A 17,624-nucleotide genomic window follows, 5' to 3' on the forward strand; every position below is an offset into this window, starting at 1 on the left:
AAAGAAATACATATTCATCCATCCAGTCTGGCATCGTCATATAGCCTACACATACTGACAGCAAACTCAGCTCTCGCATGTAGCCAACATAGTGCTGCCCATACAGAAGAGGGCAGGCCTGGGGAATGCCAAGCTTTGCAGAAGTTCAAAACGCTTTAGGGGGAAAACCTTCAAGGGGGATATAATCCAAAAACAACTCGGTGAGGACTGAGCATGCTCAGTGGGTGGGGAAGGCTGACTGTTGGAGGAGGACAGAGAAACAAGGGAAGGTGAAGTGGAAAGGAGCATTCCAGGATGGGCGTGGCTGGCTAACTGGTGGGAACTCTTCACAGCAGCACTCCGCATTCAACATTTTGTTACTAGTTCCACTTTTTTTCTTCCGATACTGACCAACTCACTGAGAAGCTTACAAGCAGCGAACATCCCCACTGTTTGTCCTCAGTGTCTAACCTTTCTTTCTTTCTTTCTTTCTTTCTTTCTTTCTTTCTTCCTTTCTTATTACATTTTTATCCCTCCTTTTTTCCGCCAAGGAACCCAAGGTGGCGGACATAATCCTCCTCCTCCTCTCCATTTTATCCTTGCAACAACCCTGTGAGGTAGGCCAGGCTGAGAGTTGGTGATTGGCCCAAAATCACCCAGCGAGTTTCGTGGCTAAGTGGGGACTTGAACCTGGATCTCCCAAGTCCCAGGCCAACACTCTAACCACTACACCACACTGGCTGTCTTTAGAGGTATACTGCCTCTAAAAACACAAGCGTGTACAGCACAGGAGCTCTGTCATATTGCTCTGTGCTGCTGTAAGCCTTTAGACCTAGGTAAGCTAAACTGCGTGCTACATTAAATGTGTATTGTGTAATCTTACTATTTTTGTTTACTTTAGCGTAAGCACACGGGAGCCCAAACTGGATTGGGACCACTGCACATGAGCGGAGGTGGGGGGTTCAACCTTCCCACCCAGCTGCTTTTTTTCTTTAAATGACCACACATACACATGGAGGCAAAAGAAAGGGGGGAGCCCTCAATTGGTGCTGACACGGGGCCTGTTTGGCACTGCTCCCATCACCTGCCACTCTCTGGATTGCCACTCTCTGGATTTGGGGGCCTCCTGAGCAGTGGGGGCCCTGGACAGCCCCAAAGTCCAAACTTAGCTGCACCGCTGAAGCTAATGGGTCATAATTACCCATTCAAGATGAAGCCACCTCAAAATACTACGCACTACAACATTGTTGCTGGGAACATCTGTTCTCTCCCCCGCATCCCAGCTACTGTGAGGGGAGGTTACAATAGCTGGGATTGTTTAGCTTGGAGAAAAGGCGAGTAAGGAGAGACATGACAGAGGTGTACAAAATTATGTATGGTGTGGAGGATGTGGATAGGGAGACATTTTTCTCCCTCTCTCACAATGCTAGTACCCAAAGGGGTCTTCCCATGAAGCTGATTGTCTTTCAGGACAGATGAAAGAAAGGACTTCTTCACACAGCACATAATCAAACTACAGAGTTTGCTACCACAAGATGCAGTGCTGGCCACCCATTTGGATGGCTTTAAAAGGAGATTAGACACATTCCCGGAGGAGAAGGCTATCAATGGCTATTAGTCCTGATGCCTCTGTGCTACCTCCAGTATCAGAGACAGTGTGCCTATGTGCACCAGTTGCTGGGGAATATGGGCGGGAGGGTGCTCTTGCACTCATGTCCTGCTTGTGGGTTTCCCGTGGGCAGCTGGGTGGCTACTGTGTGAACAGGATGCTGGATCAGATGGACCCTTGGTCTGATCCAGCAGGGCTCATCTATGTTCTCATGTCAGGATTGCAGCTAAGCCCAAAGTGAACAGGGAAGTCCCGCAACAGCTTGGGGGCAGGTTACCTGAAGGAACATCTCTTCCCTAGTCACGGCCCACCAGTGGGGGCTTGGGGGACAGTGAACCATCTACCCCTTCCCTACTCCACCTCTCCCAGTTGGCCCAGAGCCAGCACAACTTTAAAACATGTTGCAGCAGCTCAGTGTACTGTCTTCCTCCTCCTTTCTCATGGAGACTCTGTTGCCAGCTAGGGGGACCATAAAAAGGTAAAGGTAAAGGTGTCCCCAACCAGTCGTGTCCAACTCTAGGGTGTGGTGCTCATCTCCATTTCTAAGCCGAAGAGCCAGCGCTGTCCGAAGACGCTTCCGTGGTCATGTGGCTGGCATGACTGAACACCGAGGTGCACGGAACACTTTCCCGCAGAAGCGTACCTATTTATCTACTTGCAATTTCTTGCTTTCGAACTGCTAGGTTGGCAGAAGCTGGGACTGAAGACGGAAGCTCACTCCATCATGCAGCACTTGGGTCTCGAACTGCTGTCCTGCCGACTTCCCAGTCTGCAGTTCAGCGTCTTAACCACTCAAAATGTTCCCCAGCAAATATGGCACGTGTGTTTGTTTTTAATGGCAAGCGAGCACGTGTGCAGGCAGGGGAAATGGCTTTTAGGCAGGGGTGACCTATTGATCACTCCCCCAAAGGATGGGATTTCTCAAGAGCGCTCCCTGGCTGGGAATAAAGGAATTAATAGGAGAGCCACCTTGGATGGCTCTCATCTGTCTCTCATCAGGGTGGGCACCAGGTGAACCAATCCCTGATCAGTGTATTAGTTTTGTTAAAAAGTGCCTGTGCCTGTGGAGAGAGATGAAAAAGAGAGCAGCAGCAGCCACACCTGGACCTTTCTTCTATGCGGGAATGAGAGTAGCAGCAGCTCAGCCGGATCAGTGGAACATGCTTCTAAGTAACTCCACTTGGGCATGTCCTGTGCTGCATGTTCAATGGTGCCTGGATTGCAGCGCCATAATTAAGCATTTCCACGCCAAGGACAGGCTCCCAATTCTATCCCCCTCCCCTAAGAACTAGTACCACCAATTAGTTTTGTTATTGTATTTATGTATTTATATATAAAATACGATGGTTTCCCCCTTTTTCTTGCCATCCCTTTTCCCTTGTGTGTCATGTAATTTTAGATTGTGAGCCTATGGGCAGTGACCATCATGTTCGACTGATCACATGTAACCTGCTCTGGGAGCTTTGGGGGCTGAGGAACAGGATGCAAATACTTTAAGGGCGCAATCCTATGGGGATAGGTGGCCGCCTCCGAACTCGGAGGCAACCACCTATCCAATGCAGGGCAGGAGAAGCACAGAGGGGATCATTCCTTCCGTGCTTCTCCTGCCCTGCATTTGTGGCTAAAGAGCCAATTTTGGCTGTTTAGCTGCGGGAAGGCAGAGTGGGGGAGGAGGCTGCTGGACAACACATAGGATGTGTCGTACCAGCATTTCTGCCTTCCCCGCCCTGGAACGCCCCCCAGAATGCCCCATTTTGGCTGCTCCATGCTCTTCTTCTGAGCGCAGAGCGTAGGGCCATTCCATGCTGCCTGTAAGGCAGCGCAGGAGGAGGGAGAGGTCAGTTCTCTGGGAACCGACCCCAGAGTGCGGGCTCTGAGGTTTGTTCCTGGAAAACATGATATCCTATCGCCGTCTAGCTGCTGACTAGCGGCCATAGGATTGCTCCTCCCATGAATTGATAAATAAATGAATATTTGGGGGAATTATACGCTACCCTTCAATAACTTCTCCAGGGTGATTAACAAAACAGTTGTGGACCTTTAAGAGCACAGCTACTAAAACTGAGTTGTACGGATGGGGCAGAATATATTGGCTGATGCCATCAAGTGTCACTCAAGTTCAGTTTTCTCCTCCCCAATAAGCTAGGCAGTGACAGAATGTGCTTTACTGTGTCAGGCTTCAGGCACTGAGGCTATAAGGAGCTGTGACACACTGAGCTGTTGCCTGCACTAATCCTCCAACCAAGCAAATATCCAGCTTTTTCGTTATGATTTTGAAAATACGCTTAAATATTCCACCCTGAAAAGAAAATGGTACATAATCAAACATTCTTTAGCAGTCAATCTGCGATTACCATGTTGTATCCTGTTGTGCCCCGCTCTGGCTACACTGTTGCAAGGTTGCATCTTATGAATCAGTACTTCCAGCTCTCCAGTTTCTATGATCCTGTGCGTCTTTTTTCTACCACTAGGTGAATTGAGTCCACACGCTGATGGTGTGCGTTTTGCCTAGTCAAGGAAAATCAGCTTTTTCTCCCCTGCTTTGCTAGAGTGCTGAGCCTTAAAATCACAATTTCCATGCAGCTGGAGGGTGCAATAAAATGCTTTTAAATTTGTTCTCTCATAAACCTCACATTAAGCACCAAGAAAAGCCAGGGTGTATAATAGATCATTAGAAAAGTAAATAAATACATGTCTCTCCTTGGCAGCCAGTTAGACAAGGCACACATATCTGAAACATTCAGAAAGGCAGCCCAGAGACTGGCAGGCTGGGAAGAGTCCAGCCAAAGAGGTTCAGGAGGAGGACTGGGCCACCTCTCCCAGCGATGAATTACCCAGAGAGAATTCAGCAGCTTTGTGAGTCTTTATGTCATTCAGTAGCACCCGATTGGCCCTCTGGCATTACCTGACTTCCCAGGCCAGGTGGATCACATGTTGCAACTTGCTGAAGCAAAATCCTGGCTGGAACAGCCTGTAGTTCTAGCTGGCAGACCTGGGTGGCACCAGGGGCTAGTGCTCACTCCACAGAGCTCCTGATTAGAGCCCCGTGGCGTCCGCCAGAACCTACCACTAGTTCCCCAACCACTTTTCATCAGCAGGTGATGTAAGCCAATCTGTAGAGTCGGACATGTCCAAAAGACCATCTAGTCAAGGGGTCCCCAACCTTTTTGGACCCGTGGACACATATGTGAATTTGGGAAACTGCTGTGGGCACCACCACAATCAGTGCCTAATCAGTGGATTGCCGCTTTGGTGTCTACCTATTGCATCTATATAGGGTTGCGGTGGCTTAGTGGTTAAGACGCTGAACTGCAGACCGGAAGGTCAGCAGGACAGCAGTTCGAGACCCGCGTGCTGCGTGACGGAGTGAGCTCCCGTCTTCAGTCCCAGCTCCTGCCAACCTAGCAGTTCGAAAGCAAGAAATTGCAAGTAGATAAATAGGTACCGCCTCGGCGGGAAAGGCAACAGCTTTCTGTGCACCTTGGTGTTCAGTCATGCCGGCCACATGACCATGGAAGCATCTTCGGACAGTGCTGGCTCTTCAGCTTAGAAATGGAGATGAGCACCACACCCTAGAGTCGGACACGACTGGTTGGGGACACCTTTTTTTTATTTATTGCATCTATGGATCTTAAGCTGCGTCTCATTCAGCAAAAGCTTTTGTTTCGTGTCTATTGGACACTGCAACATCTCTTGAACAAGTAATTTGGCTTACTTGCTGGCGTGCAATGCAGCTAATGCTTCTTTTAAATGTATGTTTTGGCCATGTCCAGTGGTTACTTCTTCTAGGGGGGAGGTTATCACAGATAAATTTTGTACTGGAACAGTCTTTAATACTCACTGATATGCACACTCATTTAAATTATTTACCTGCCTCATGGAAATTAACAAATGGTCAGCATAAATTAATTCCCCATGGCCTTTTGACAGCTAAAAGATTGATATTACAACTTGGAAGGATAAAGACTCATGTGGAAGGACCTTACAACACTTTCGATATTTGAACGGGTGCCATATAGACACCACTTTCAAATGGATAGTTATTTCGATGTTCGGTCTGCTTTTGTTGAAGCCTATGCATAATTACTAGAAAGCTGCATGCATTTTATATGCTTTCATTTCTGTGAGTATATACAAATCCATGTATGTATATTTAAAAGGGGGGGATTAAAAGGCAATGTAAAAGTTCTGCAGGTGCTCACGGGCGCCACATGGGGGACCCCTTCATGGCTGCCATTGGAAGTGCCCGCAGGTGCCAGAGCAACCCACCCATTAATCTTCAACACATCACTCTTCATAGTTCAGATCACTGTGCTGCAAGCAGAAAGTGAGTGCATGTCAGAAGGTACTTAGAGGCGTCTCGTGCAAGCAAGTCAGGCTATGTGCTGCAAGGGAAAGCAAAATAATAGAACAGCTTGATCTATCAAAGCCAGTTCTCCAGGTTCCATCACACTCTAAAAGTGTGACCAAGAGGCAGAACCCAGGATGAGGCCTGTGCAGATAGGAGCAGGCTTGTTCTGAAGTGAAGCCCTCTATTTCTTCCTGTATGTATGATTAGTTGCCATTGGTTCCTGGGGAGGGGAATTAAGCACTGTACTTAGGGGAATCGTTGTGGTAAAAGAAACAAAAAATTACCCTACATCCTGACACTCAGTGGCTTAGGGCGCAATCCTATCCAGATAGTCAGCTGCCTCTGAACTCAGAGGCGGACACCTATCCAATGCAAGGCAGGAGAAACATAGAGGGGATCGTTCCCTCCGCGCTTCTCCTGCCCTGCATTTCCTGTCTAGCCGCAGGAGGGCAGAGTGGGGGAGGAGGCTGCTGCACGACACATTGGATGTGTCGTACAGGCATTTCCACCCTCCCTGCCCCGGAACGCCCCCAGACATGCCCCTTTTCAGCCGCTCCGCACTCCTCTTCCGAGCGCGGAGGATAGGGCTGTTCCGTGCTGCCCCCAAGGAAGTGTGGAAGTGGGGGGGGGAGGTCGGTTCTCCGGGAACTGACCTTGGAGCACAGGCTCCGAGGTTGGTTCCCAGAAAACAAGATATCCTATGGCTGTCTAGCCACTGTCTAGCAGCCATAGGATTGCTCCGTTAGGGTAGTATCAAATGGCAGTCCTACTTAGAGTAGACCTGTAGAAATGAATGGGACTTAAGTTAATAATGACTAGTTTTAGTCCCATTCATTTCAATGGATCTACTCTAAGTAGGACTAGCACTGGATACTGCCCTTAGTCTCTCACGGGGATCCTGCAGAGGGATGGTGCTTATCTTAGTATGCAGTCTTCTAGGGTGGCCATGTGTCCTCATTTACAGAGGACCATCCTCTATTTGAGGGCATCTTCCATGTTAAGTGCTGTCCAATTCCGGTTTAAAGATAAAGAACCATAAGGACGGCCACCCGTCCAACGGTGGTACTCGGAGAGCAACCTGAACAGACTGGCACACAGGTTGCCTGGTCAAAGTCTTCCGCATGGTGGCAAGATGGACTGTGTTTCTGTTTAAATTATTTTTTTCAGGTTTTTTAAATGAGGATGAGGATAGAATCATAGAACAGTAGGGTTGGAAGGGGCCTACAAGGCCATCGAGTCCAACCCCCTGCTCAAGGCAGGAATCCAAGTCAGAGCATCCCTGACAGGTGGCTGTCCAGCCTCGTCTTGCTTGCCTCCAGTGTGGGAGAGCCCACCGCCTCCCTAGGTCACTGGTTCCATTGTCGCATTGCTCTAACAGTCAGGACATTTTTCCTGATGTTCAGCCAGAATCTGGCTTCCTGTCACTTGAGCCCATTATTCTGTGTCCTGCACTTGGATGATCGAGAAGAGATCCTGGCCTTCCTCTCTGTGACAACCATTCAAGTACTTGAAGAGCGCTGTCATATCCCCCCTCAGTCTTCTCTTCTCAAGGCTAAACATGCCCAGTTCTTTCAGTCTCTCCTCGTAGGGCTTTGTTTCCAGTCCCCTGATCATCTTTGTTGCCCTCCTCTGAACCCTCTCCAGTTTGTCTGCATCCTTCTTAAAGTGTGGCACCCAGAACTGGACACAGTACTGCAGATGAGGCCTGACCAGTGCTGAGTAGAGGGGAACTAGTACTTTACAGGATTTGGAAGCTATGCTTCTATTGTTGTTATTCAGTCATTAAGTTGTCTCCAACTCTTCATGACCATAGCACACCAGGACTTCCTGTCCTGCGCTCTTTCCCGGAGTGTGCTCAGATTCATATCGATTGCATCGGTGATGCTATCTAGCCATCTCATCCTCCACCATCCCCTTCTCCTTTTGCCTTCAATCTTTCCCAGCATCAGGGTCTTTTCCAGAGAGTTTTCTTTTCACATTAGGTGGCCAAAATATTTGAGCTTCAGCTTCAGTATCTGTCCTTCCAATGAGCAGTCAGGGTTGATTTCCTTTAGAATGGACTGATTTGACCTCCTTGCAGTCCAGGGGACTCATATGAGTCTTCTCCAGCACCACAGTTCGAAGGCATCAGTTCTTTGGCACTCAGCCTTCCTTATAGTCCAGCTCTCACAGCCATATGTTGCTACTGGGAAAACCATAGCTTTGATTATACAAATCTTTGTCAGCAAGGTGATGTCTCTGCTTCTTACTATGCTGTCTAGGTTTGCCATAGCTTTCCTCCCAAGGAGCAAGTGTCTTTTAATTTCATGGCTACAGTCACCATCTGCGGTGATCTTGGAGCCCAAGAAAATAAAATCTGTCACTGCTTCCATTTCTTCCCCTTCTATATGCCAGGAAGTGATGGGGCCAGATGCCATGATCTTCATTTTTTTAATGTTGAGTTTCAAACCAGCTTTTGCACTCTCCACTTTCACCCTCAACAAGAGGCTCTTGAGATCCTCTTCACTTTCTGCCATTAGGTTGGTATCGTCTGCATATCTGAGGTTGTTGATAATTCTCCCGGCAATCTTAATTCTGACCTGTAATTCATCCAACCCGGCGTTTCTCATGATGTACTCTGCATATAAATTAAATAAGCAGGGCGACAGTATACAGCCTTGTCGTACTCCTTTTCCAATTTTGAACCAATCGGTTGTTCCATGTCCGGTTCTTACTGTTGCTTCTTGTCCCTCGTACAGGTTTCTCAGGAGACAGGTAAGGTGGTCTGGTACCCCCATCTCTTTCAGAATTTGCCACAGTTTGTTGTGATCCACACAATCAAAGGCTTTAGCGTAGTCTAGTCAATGAAGCAGAAATAGACGTTTTTCTGGAATTCTCTTGCTTTCTCCATGATCCAGCGAATGTTGGAGATTTGATCTCTAGTTCCTCTGCCTCTTCGAAACCCAGCTTGAACTTCCCGTAGTTCTCGGTTCACATGCTGCTGAAGCCTAGCTTGTAGGATTTTGAGCATCACCTTGCTGGCATGTGAAATGAGCGCAATTGTGTGGTAGTTTGAACACTCTTTGGCGTTGCCCTTCTTTGGAATTGGAATGTAAACTGACCTTTTCCAGTCTTGTGGCCACTGTTGAGTGTTCCAAATGTGTTGGCATATTGAGTGCAGCACTTTAACAGCATCATCTTTTAGGATTTTAAATAGCTCAGCTGGAATACTGTCATCTCTGCTAGCTTTGTTGTTAGTAATGCTTCCTAAGGCCCACTTGATTTCACTCTCGAGGATGTCCGGCTCAAGTTAAGTGACCATACTATCATGGCTATCAGGGACATTCAGATCTGTCCTGTATAGTTCTTCTGTGTATTCTTTCCACCTCTTCTTAATCTCATCTGCTTCTGTGAGGTCCCTGCCTTCTTTGTCCTTTATCATGCCCGTCTTTGCACAAAACATTCCCTTGAGATCTCCGATTTTCTTGAAAAGATCTCTAGTCTTTCCCATTCTATTGTTTTCCTCGATTTCTTTGCATTGTTCATTTAAGAAGGCCTTCTTGTCTCTCCTTGCTATTCTCTGGAACTGTGCATTCAGTTGGATATATCTTCCCCTTTCTCCCTTGCTTTTCGCTTCCCTTCTTTCCTCAGCTACTTGTAAAGCCTCACCAGACAGCCACTTTGCTTTCTTGCATTTCTTTTTCTTTGGGATGTATTTAGTTACTGCCTCCTGAACAATGTTGCGGACCTCCGTCCATAGTTCCTCAGGCACTCTGTCTATCAGGTCTAATCCCTTAAATCTATATGCTTCTATTAATGCAGCCCAAAATAGCATTTGCCTTTTTTTTTCTTTTTTTGATGATGATGATGACGATTAGCCATAGGTAGAAGAGAGTTAACCCTCCAACAATTGATGAATGATGTATGAGGGTTTGGGATATGGCCTCAGTGATGAAATTAACTAATACGATCAGAGTCAGAGAGGGACAATCAGCAAATAACTTTTTAATAGAAAAATGGAGTCTATTTTTATATTGGAACGAAACAGTACAGGATCCAATACAACCTTATTTACCATTGGGGGCAATTTCGCTGATATGAATTTGATTATAACTCCTCTTTGTTATCATTTTTATTTATGAAACCATGTCAGATGAACTGTTTTCCTTAGTTTATCTACTGGGAGTTCCCTCTGTAATAGCAAAATAACATTATTTCTATTTAAATTATAATTATTATTTCTAAATTTGCATCTATACATATAAATTAGCATACACACATTTTATGCAAATCACCATCCTCTTTTGTCCTCTTTTTTTGTGATGCATTTCCTCATTTTTGGCGACTCAGGAGTGTCCACCCTAAGGGACCTTGCAGTATATAAACCGTATCTCCACAGACACCAACCCCACCCATCATAATAGCTGGCATTTTGCCTGTTAATAATACAGCCACATGCAGGCCAACCATCAAATCCAATGCTGTCCAAGTCAATCCTGTACATCAGGCAATCTTTATGTGAGGGAACATGGATTAAGGAAAATTGGCAGGGGAAGGGGAAACACACAAGTATACAAAACCAGTATTGTCATGAGTTTGGCTGTTTTGGTTAATATGAATGGGCTTATCAAAGGACAACTAATGGGTGCCTGGGGCTTAACAAAAGAACTTCAATGTTCCTTGATGGCTGGAACTTGAATTTGCCCAGTGCACATCAGTGAAAACTTTCACTTCGGTTTTGATCAGAATTTACCAAAATTTGCAAATTTCTCCATATTCAGGATGGAAAGAACTTGAGATTAAAAAAAAAAAGCAAATGTGAGAGAAAGCAAAACTGACAGATCCATCCATCCCTAGAAAGAGTGATGGAGGCATAAGATATGGGACCTGACCCTTGGGAGCCTTAGTTTAGATCAGTGGAGGCTAGTGACTCCAATGTGTCAGAGTGGTGGTGAATCCACTCCGGTTTTCAGTCAGAACAAGCCAGAACTCTAAAGGAGCTATCCAAGGTGTGAAGCAAGGGCCTGACCCTGTGAGGTGTGGCAACTCCTCTGTGATTGGAAGGTGACACCCAGAGAAAGAGGAGGAGGTTGTAGAGCTACGGGTTGCCTTTCCCCATTAGCCACTGATGAAGCTCTGCCCATTCACCCCTCCCTCATCCGCTGGTGTAGCACACCTGGCTTCCTGTTCACCACAGGAAGTGAGACGGGGGGAAGACAGCAGAGAGGGACCATAGTTCAGTGGCAGAGCTCCTGCTTTCCATGCAGGAGATCCCAGGATCAATCCCCCCGAATCCAGGTAGGGCTGAGGAAAGACCCCAGTCTGAATTCCATGAGAGTCGCTGCCAGTGCCAGCCATGCAGACAATAGTGAACAGTGGAGGCTGGTGGCTCCGGTGTCAGTGGGGTGGTGAATCCCCTCCGGGTTTCAGTCAGAACCAATCAGAACTCTAAAGGAGCTATTCAAGGGAGAAAGAGGGAGGAGGAGGAGGAGGAGGAGGAGGAAAAGGAGAAGAAGAAGAAGAAGAAGAAGAAGAAGAAGAAGAAGAAGAAGAAGAAGATCTGGGTGCCAGGCCTAAAGGTGTCTTGCAGTGGAGGCTGGTGGCTTCTGCACCCTGGATTGCTCCTTTAGAGTTCTGACTGGTTCTGACTGAAACCCGGAGTGGATTCACTGCCCCACTGACATTGGAGCCACCAGCCTCCACTGATAGTGAGTTAGATGGGCAGTTGACAGCTTCCTATGACCAGGGCAGGAATGGTCAGGAGAGGCCAAAGTCGCCTTGCCTGCCTGCCTGCCTGCCTGCCTGTATTTATTTTTATAATTTAAAATGGGGTTTAGGCTGCCTTTAAGGCGTACAAGATAAAAAAAAATACAAAATAGGCAAATATAAATAGGCAATAAATATACAAGGAAATGCTTTTAAAACATTATAAAATAGCATGACAGCTATTTTTTTTTTAAAATAGCATGACAGCCCACAGATTATAACAAGGACAGTGAAAACAAGTGGATCTTCCTGAGGGCCTACAAAGAAGGAGCCTGACAAATTCCCAATGGAAGCTGATTCCAGAAGTGCAGGGCCACAACTGAAAAGGCCCTGTCCCTTGTACTCACCAGCATTTGGCGGCAGGCAAGTCTGAAGGGCCTCTGTCGATGACCTCAGAGTGCAAGAAGGCTGGTATGGGAGAAGGTGGTCCTTCAAGTAAACTTTAAAGGTTTTTAAGGCTTTAAAACATTGTAGGCTTTAAAAGTTAAAACCAACACTTTAAATTGGGCTCAGAAATGCACTAGCAACCAATGCAGCTGGTGTACTATCGGTGTCATATTAGCAGACTGTTCACCCCCTACCAATACCAGGGAGTTGCCTTCTGCACCAGCTGAAGTTTCTGACCCATCTTTGAAGGCAGCCCCACGCTGTGCTCTTTCTGGCGCCAGGTGAAGACCTTTTAATTTTCCCAGCATTTAACAGGTTAGCGTCCTAGTCTTTTCACTTTGCTGTTTTAAATCTGTTACTGTATTTTAAATCTCTGCCTTGCTGCTCAGTTTTATTCTGATTGTGTTTTTATACTGTAGCATTAAGCTTTTAAATTTTATACTGTTTTTATGCTGTTCTTTGTGGTTTTAATTTCTGTGAACCGCCCAGAGAGCTTCAGCTATTGGCCAGTATAGAAATGTAATAAATAAATAAATCTAAGTTATCCTGTTGCAGAAATGTCTCAGGCCCTGAGAACACACACACTGAGAAGTGTGGCCGGTAAAATAACAGCAATACGGCCCATGACCTTGTCTGGCCCTTCCAAGATGGGTTTGATCCATGTCATAAAGGGGCTATCCTTTCTAGGACTGGTCCCACCCACCCATGTGGAGCATCTTCGCGATGATAATGTATCAGCCAAAACATCGTCTAATTGGAAAATGCAGTCGACTCCCACGAAGAGAGCAGCCTCCCTTTCTTTCCAGGCTCCTAGTGAGTTAATTTCCCTTTGGAGGCCATCATATTGCTGTGCTCAGTTAATCTTATTAATCAGCTAGCACTTTGCAGGCGAAGACGTACAAGGAAGAAAAACAGCTGATACAAGGTAGATTAGTTAATGATGGGAATAATGAAGGGGAAAGGAGGAAGAGAGGAATTCCTTGGCAAGAGGCTGTGTGGCCCTTTTGCTTTGTGGTGGAAGAAAGGAGGGAAGCAAGCAAGCAAGCAAGCAAGCTATTGGGTCTTCAAGGCCATTTGAGCTCAGCTCCTGTACAGTTGAAGGCAGGATGTCACGGCCTCCCAGTGAGTCAGATATGAGCTCCACAGAGGAGGGGACACCATGTCTAGGCCCAGATACTGATGGCGACTCATGTAGCCCCATCAAACCGGTCCAGTGCAAGGATTCTGCCATCCAAATGGTGGGATTTGAGTCTGGAGCCGATGTCTGTCCCCTGCTGACAGAGGAGGTCAGCAGAGGACAGATATCGGCTCCAGACTCAAATCCCGCCATTTGGATGGCAGAATCATTTTTATATGTTTTTTTCTATTAATGTTTTTATTGTGATTTTAACCCCCCCAAAAATCGTGAAAAAAAGGGGGGGGGACAAGAAAAAAAGACCAGAAATTACATGCATAGAAATATCAATATGCCATTAAATACAACATTCTGCTCATGACTTTGGAAGAATCATGGCACAGACAGGGTGGTGGAGACACTCTCTTTCCACATCTCTGTGGTGGAAGCCCTGTTTGCCTAGCATTGGTCACCGTCCAAAGGGCTGCATTCAGTTGGAAGCAGAGATTGCTGACCAAACTGCGTTGGAACTCCTCAGTCACCATCCCTCGACCACACTTCTGTTGTCTGTAAAATGGAAGGAATGGTGCCCTGTCTTCCAGGATTAATGTAAAGACAAGCAAGAAGCCACAACTCTGCTCCAGTATCTGTTTCAATACCAGGGATCAGCTGGTAAAATTGTAGTTATTGTTTTATTTTCTGTTGCTATATTTACAGATTATGCTTTTACGAATTATGTTTTATCTGACTGTATGCTGCATAGACTTTGATTGCCTTTGTAATGTTTTATTTTTTAAAATAGCGATGCTGTTTGTTGTCTTGATCTATTTTTTTATGAAAGGCAGGTTATAAGTATTTTATGTAAAAAAAAAGAATCATAAACAAAGTAATCCAGAAGAAGAGAGTGCCTTTGAGCATATACAAAATGCCTTTTCCTCTTCACTGAGAAATGGCAACCAACCCCCACACATCTGGGAATGGAAGCAGGAGGGCTTCCTAGCAGTTTTGAGCCCCAAATACTCCTTGCTGTAGAAATCAATTGTTGATAATGATCAGTTGGAGGCAAGGGGGAAACAGACTATCTTGTTCCAAACTATGACATTGCAGAATCTGTGCTTGGTGGGGGATGCAACAAGGGAGAGGGCCTTCTTGGTGGTGGCCCCACAATTATGGAATTATGTCCCCAATGAGGCTTGCCTGGCACCAACATTGTTATCTTATCAGTGCCAGGTCAAAAGTTTTTTTTCTTTTCCCAGGCATTTGGCGCCACGTGATGAGTTTTAATGGATCCTTGTTCTATGGTTTGGCTGATTGCTCAAAGTTGTTTTTAGATATATGTTCTCTCTGTATATACTGTCTGTGTGTTTTTTATGTTTTTAAATTTTGCACAATGTATTTTTAATGATTTTAATCTTTGTAGACTGCCCAGAGAGCTTCAGTTTTGGGGCGGTATAGAAATGTGATTAATAATAATAATGCATTTTAATAATTTGTCCAGAGGTACTTAACTGGCATGCTTAATTCTGAAAGCAAAATTTGGGCTTTCACCCAAGATTTTGGCCATGCTGTGGGGAGGCAGAAGACAAGGCAAGGAAGATGGTCATGCATAGAACCACAACAGTGAGAAGGGAAGGAAGACTGAGCGCCACTGTGGGGTGATGGGGTTGTAGGGAGGAGGGAGAGGATATTCTTCCACTTGTCAAACATGTCAAACATACGAACAGTGTGACATTTCACTTCAACTTTCTTGACATTTAATTTGGAATAAAGATGGTATGAAGTATGTCCGTGACAGGAGCTTTCTTTTACAAGAAATGTCAAAAGAGATGTCAACATATCATGAGGGGGAAAAATGTCCACCTTTTAATGTTTTTAAAGAAATTAAAATGCTTTGGAACAGCCCCAAATGTAAACGGTAAGAAACATGCCAACTTCCCCACTTGGAACAGGTGACTCCTAGTTTTGAAGACCTCCACCTCTCCTGCTTTGTAAGCTGACTTCCCATTTGTCCTGGTGACTTTAATCCTCTCAGAAGTTTCCTAAATGATGCTGCTAGCAATTAAACTAAACTTTCCAAGAGTTCAGTTTCTAAAGGCGCAATCCTATGCATGTTTAGACAGAAAAAGCCCTATACCTCCCAGCTTTCCCCAGCCAGCTGGGGAAAGCTGGGGGTTGTAGGGCTGGGAGTTGTAGGACTTTTTCTGTCTAAACATGCACAGGACTGTGCTCGAAAGCTCTTTGCAAGATTACATCACAGCAAGCGAGTACACCTTGGTAGACCTGAGCTGCTAAAAAGCTCATATCTAAGGTAGGATATTCCAAGACTTCTTTTTACAGCAGGGGTTGGTGATATGTGGCCCACAGGGCACATGTAGCCCCTGCTGCCTCCCACTGCCCCCGAAATTGGTTTAAAAGGGGTTTTCCGGGGAGATGGCATCTATAACAACTATGGAGCACCAAACAGGTCAAAACTAGCTTGCTTGCAAGCTAATCTCGACCACTGTAGCACTCTGTGGCTGCTATGGATGCCATTATTATTCATTTCCTTTCTTCTTCTTTTTTATGTTTCAGCACTCACAGGGGGAGGCAGCCTGTTGGGTGGGGGCAAGGATGGCCCCCAGACTTCCTGCAGTTGCCCATCCCTGTTTCGCAGGATAAATTTTCTCATGCTGAGGGAATGCTGGAAACCTATGGTTCCCTTTGTCATCTCTGGGGAGAAGAGCATTCCCCGAGCAATGCCTTGACATTGTATGGTGAGATGCAGACAATGGGTGAGATCCAGATGTACTCATATGTAGAGTAGACCCATTGAAATCAATGGGTCTCTCTACTCTCCATATGACTATATTTGGATCCAGCCTGATATAGACAAAGTTCTTCATTCTGCATATAAAATGCCTCCATGCAATGCCCTGAAGATCACCAAAAGAATTTCAAATGCCCAGTGGGATGCCAGTTGGTCATCCTCTTTCATATACCCTTCTTCAGGAGCGTCCAGAAGTCAGCATAATAAACCTAGCGGGACCTTATCTCGTAGCTGCAGATTCAGTGGAGACTGGTGGCTCTGATGTCAGTGGGGCGGTGAATCCGCTCTGGGTTTCAGTCAGAAGTCTAAAGGAGCCATCCAAGGTGCGCTTCTGACTGGTTCTGACTGAAACCCAGAGTGGATTCACCGCCCCACTGACATCGGAGCCACCAGCCTCCACTGCACAGACTAATCCTCAACCACCCACTGGCTTCCTTGCAACAAAGCACAGGAAATGTGCTGCCCCCTGCATTTCTTCATCTCAGAGAGAATTTTGGAATCCTAAAACTGGAAGGGATCTTGGAGGTGAACTAGTCCAAATGCTTGCTCAGTCAGGATCTGCAATGCAGGGTGCAACTTCGGCATCCCTGAGCAATGGCCGTCTAGGCTCTGCTTAAATACTTCCAGTGAAAGAAGACCCCACCCCTTCCTAAAGCAGCCTGTCCCACTGTCTAATGGCTCTTAATGATAGGAAGGTTCTCCTACTTGTTAGCGGAAATCTGCTTCCCTGTAATTTCCACCCAGTCGATCGAGTCCTGCCCTCCATAGCAACAGAGAACATCTCTGCCCCATCTTCTGAGCGACAGCCCTTCAGATATTTAGAGGGCAATCCTGTGGTTCCTGGGCAAGCATCCCAGGAACCATAGGATTGTTTGGATTCCCCCTTCCGAGGTAGGAGACAGTTTTCTGACCTCGGAAGGCGGAATCGGAGATCTGCCCCACCCCCTGTTCACTTCACTCCCGTGCAGCCAGTGCAGAAAGAACTGCACCGGCTGCCCTCTGAGTTTGGAAAAGTGACGTTGGAGGAGGAGGAAAGGGGGTGTTCCGGTGGGCAGGGAGGGGAAGAGACCAGAAAGGCTAGTATACAAGTTATCCTGAGCCTCCTCCAGCCTCCTTCCCTCCCCCTCCGAAGCACCCTCGCTAGACAGGCTAAAAAGTGGAGAATCGCCTCCTCTTTTCCTCCTGCCCTTCACTGGATGATTGGAGACCTCCAACTTTGGGGGCTTCCATTCACCAAGGGTGCAGTCAATAGGGTTGTGCCCTTAATCCTCTCTTCTGCAGGCTAAGCATACCTAACTCTTTCAATCATTCCTGATAGGACTTGATTTCCAGACCCCTCCCTCACCATCCTGGCTTACCCTCCTCCGGCCACGCTTCAGTTTGTTGGTGTCCTTAAAATGTGGCGCCCAGAACTGGGCATGATCCTTCAGTTGCGGTTCAGTCGTCTCTTTGTATGCCAGAGTACAGTCTTATTGACTTTGATCTTAAACTGTAGATTTCATTGTTGCGTTGCTGGATACAGCATTCTTATGGACTTCATCTATTTTTACTGGCACAATAGAAATATAAGATTTAACGCTTTGTGGTTCTTTTCATAGGCTGATTTTTCAGATAATAGTTTTTTCTAGAAGAA

This window comes from Heloderma suspectum, chromosome 10 (genome assembly GCF_057233095.1).
Source record: "Heloderma suspectum isolate Gila_16-S chromosome 10, 16-S_ref, whole genome shotgun sequence".
NCBI lineage: Eukaryota > Metazoa > Chordata > Lepidosauria > Squamata > Helodermatidae > Heloderma > Heloderma suspectum.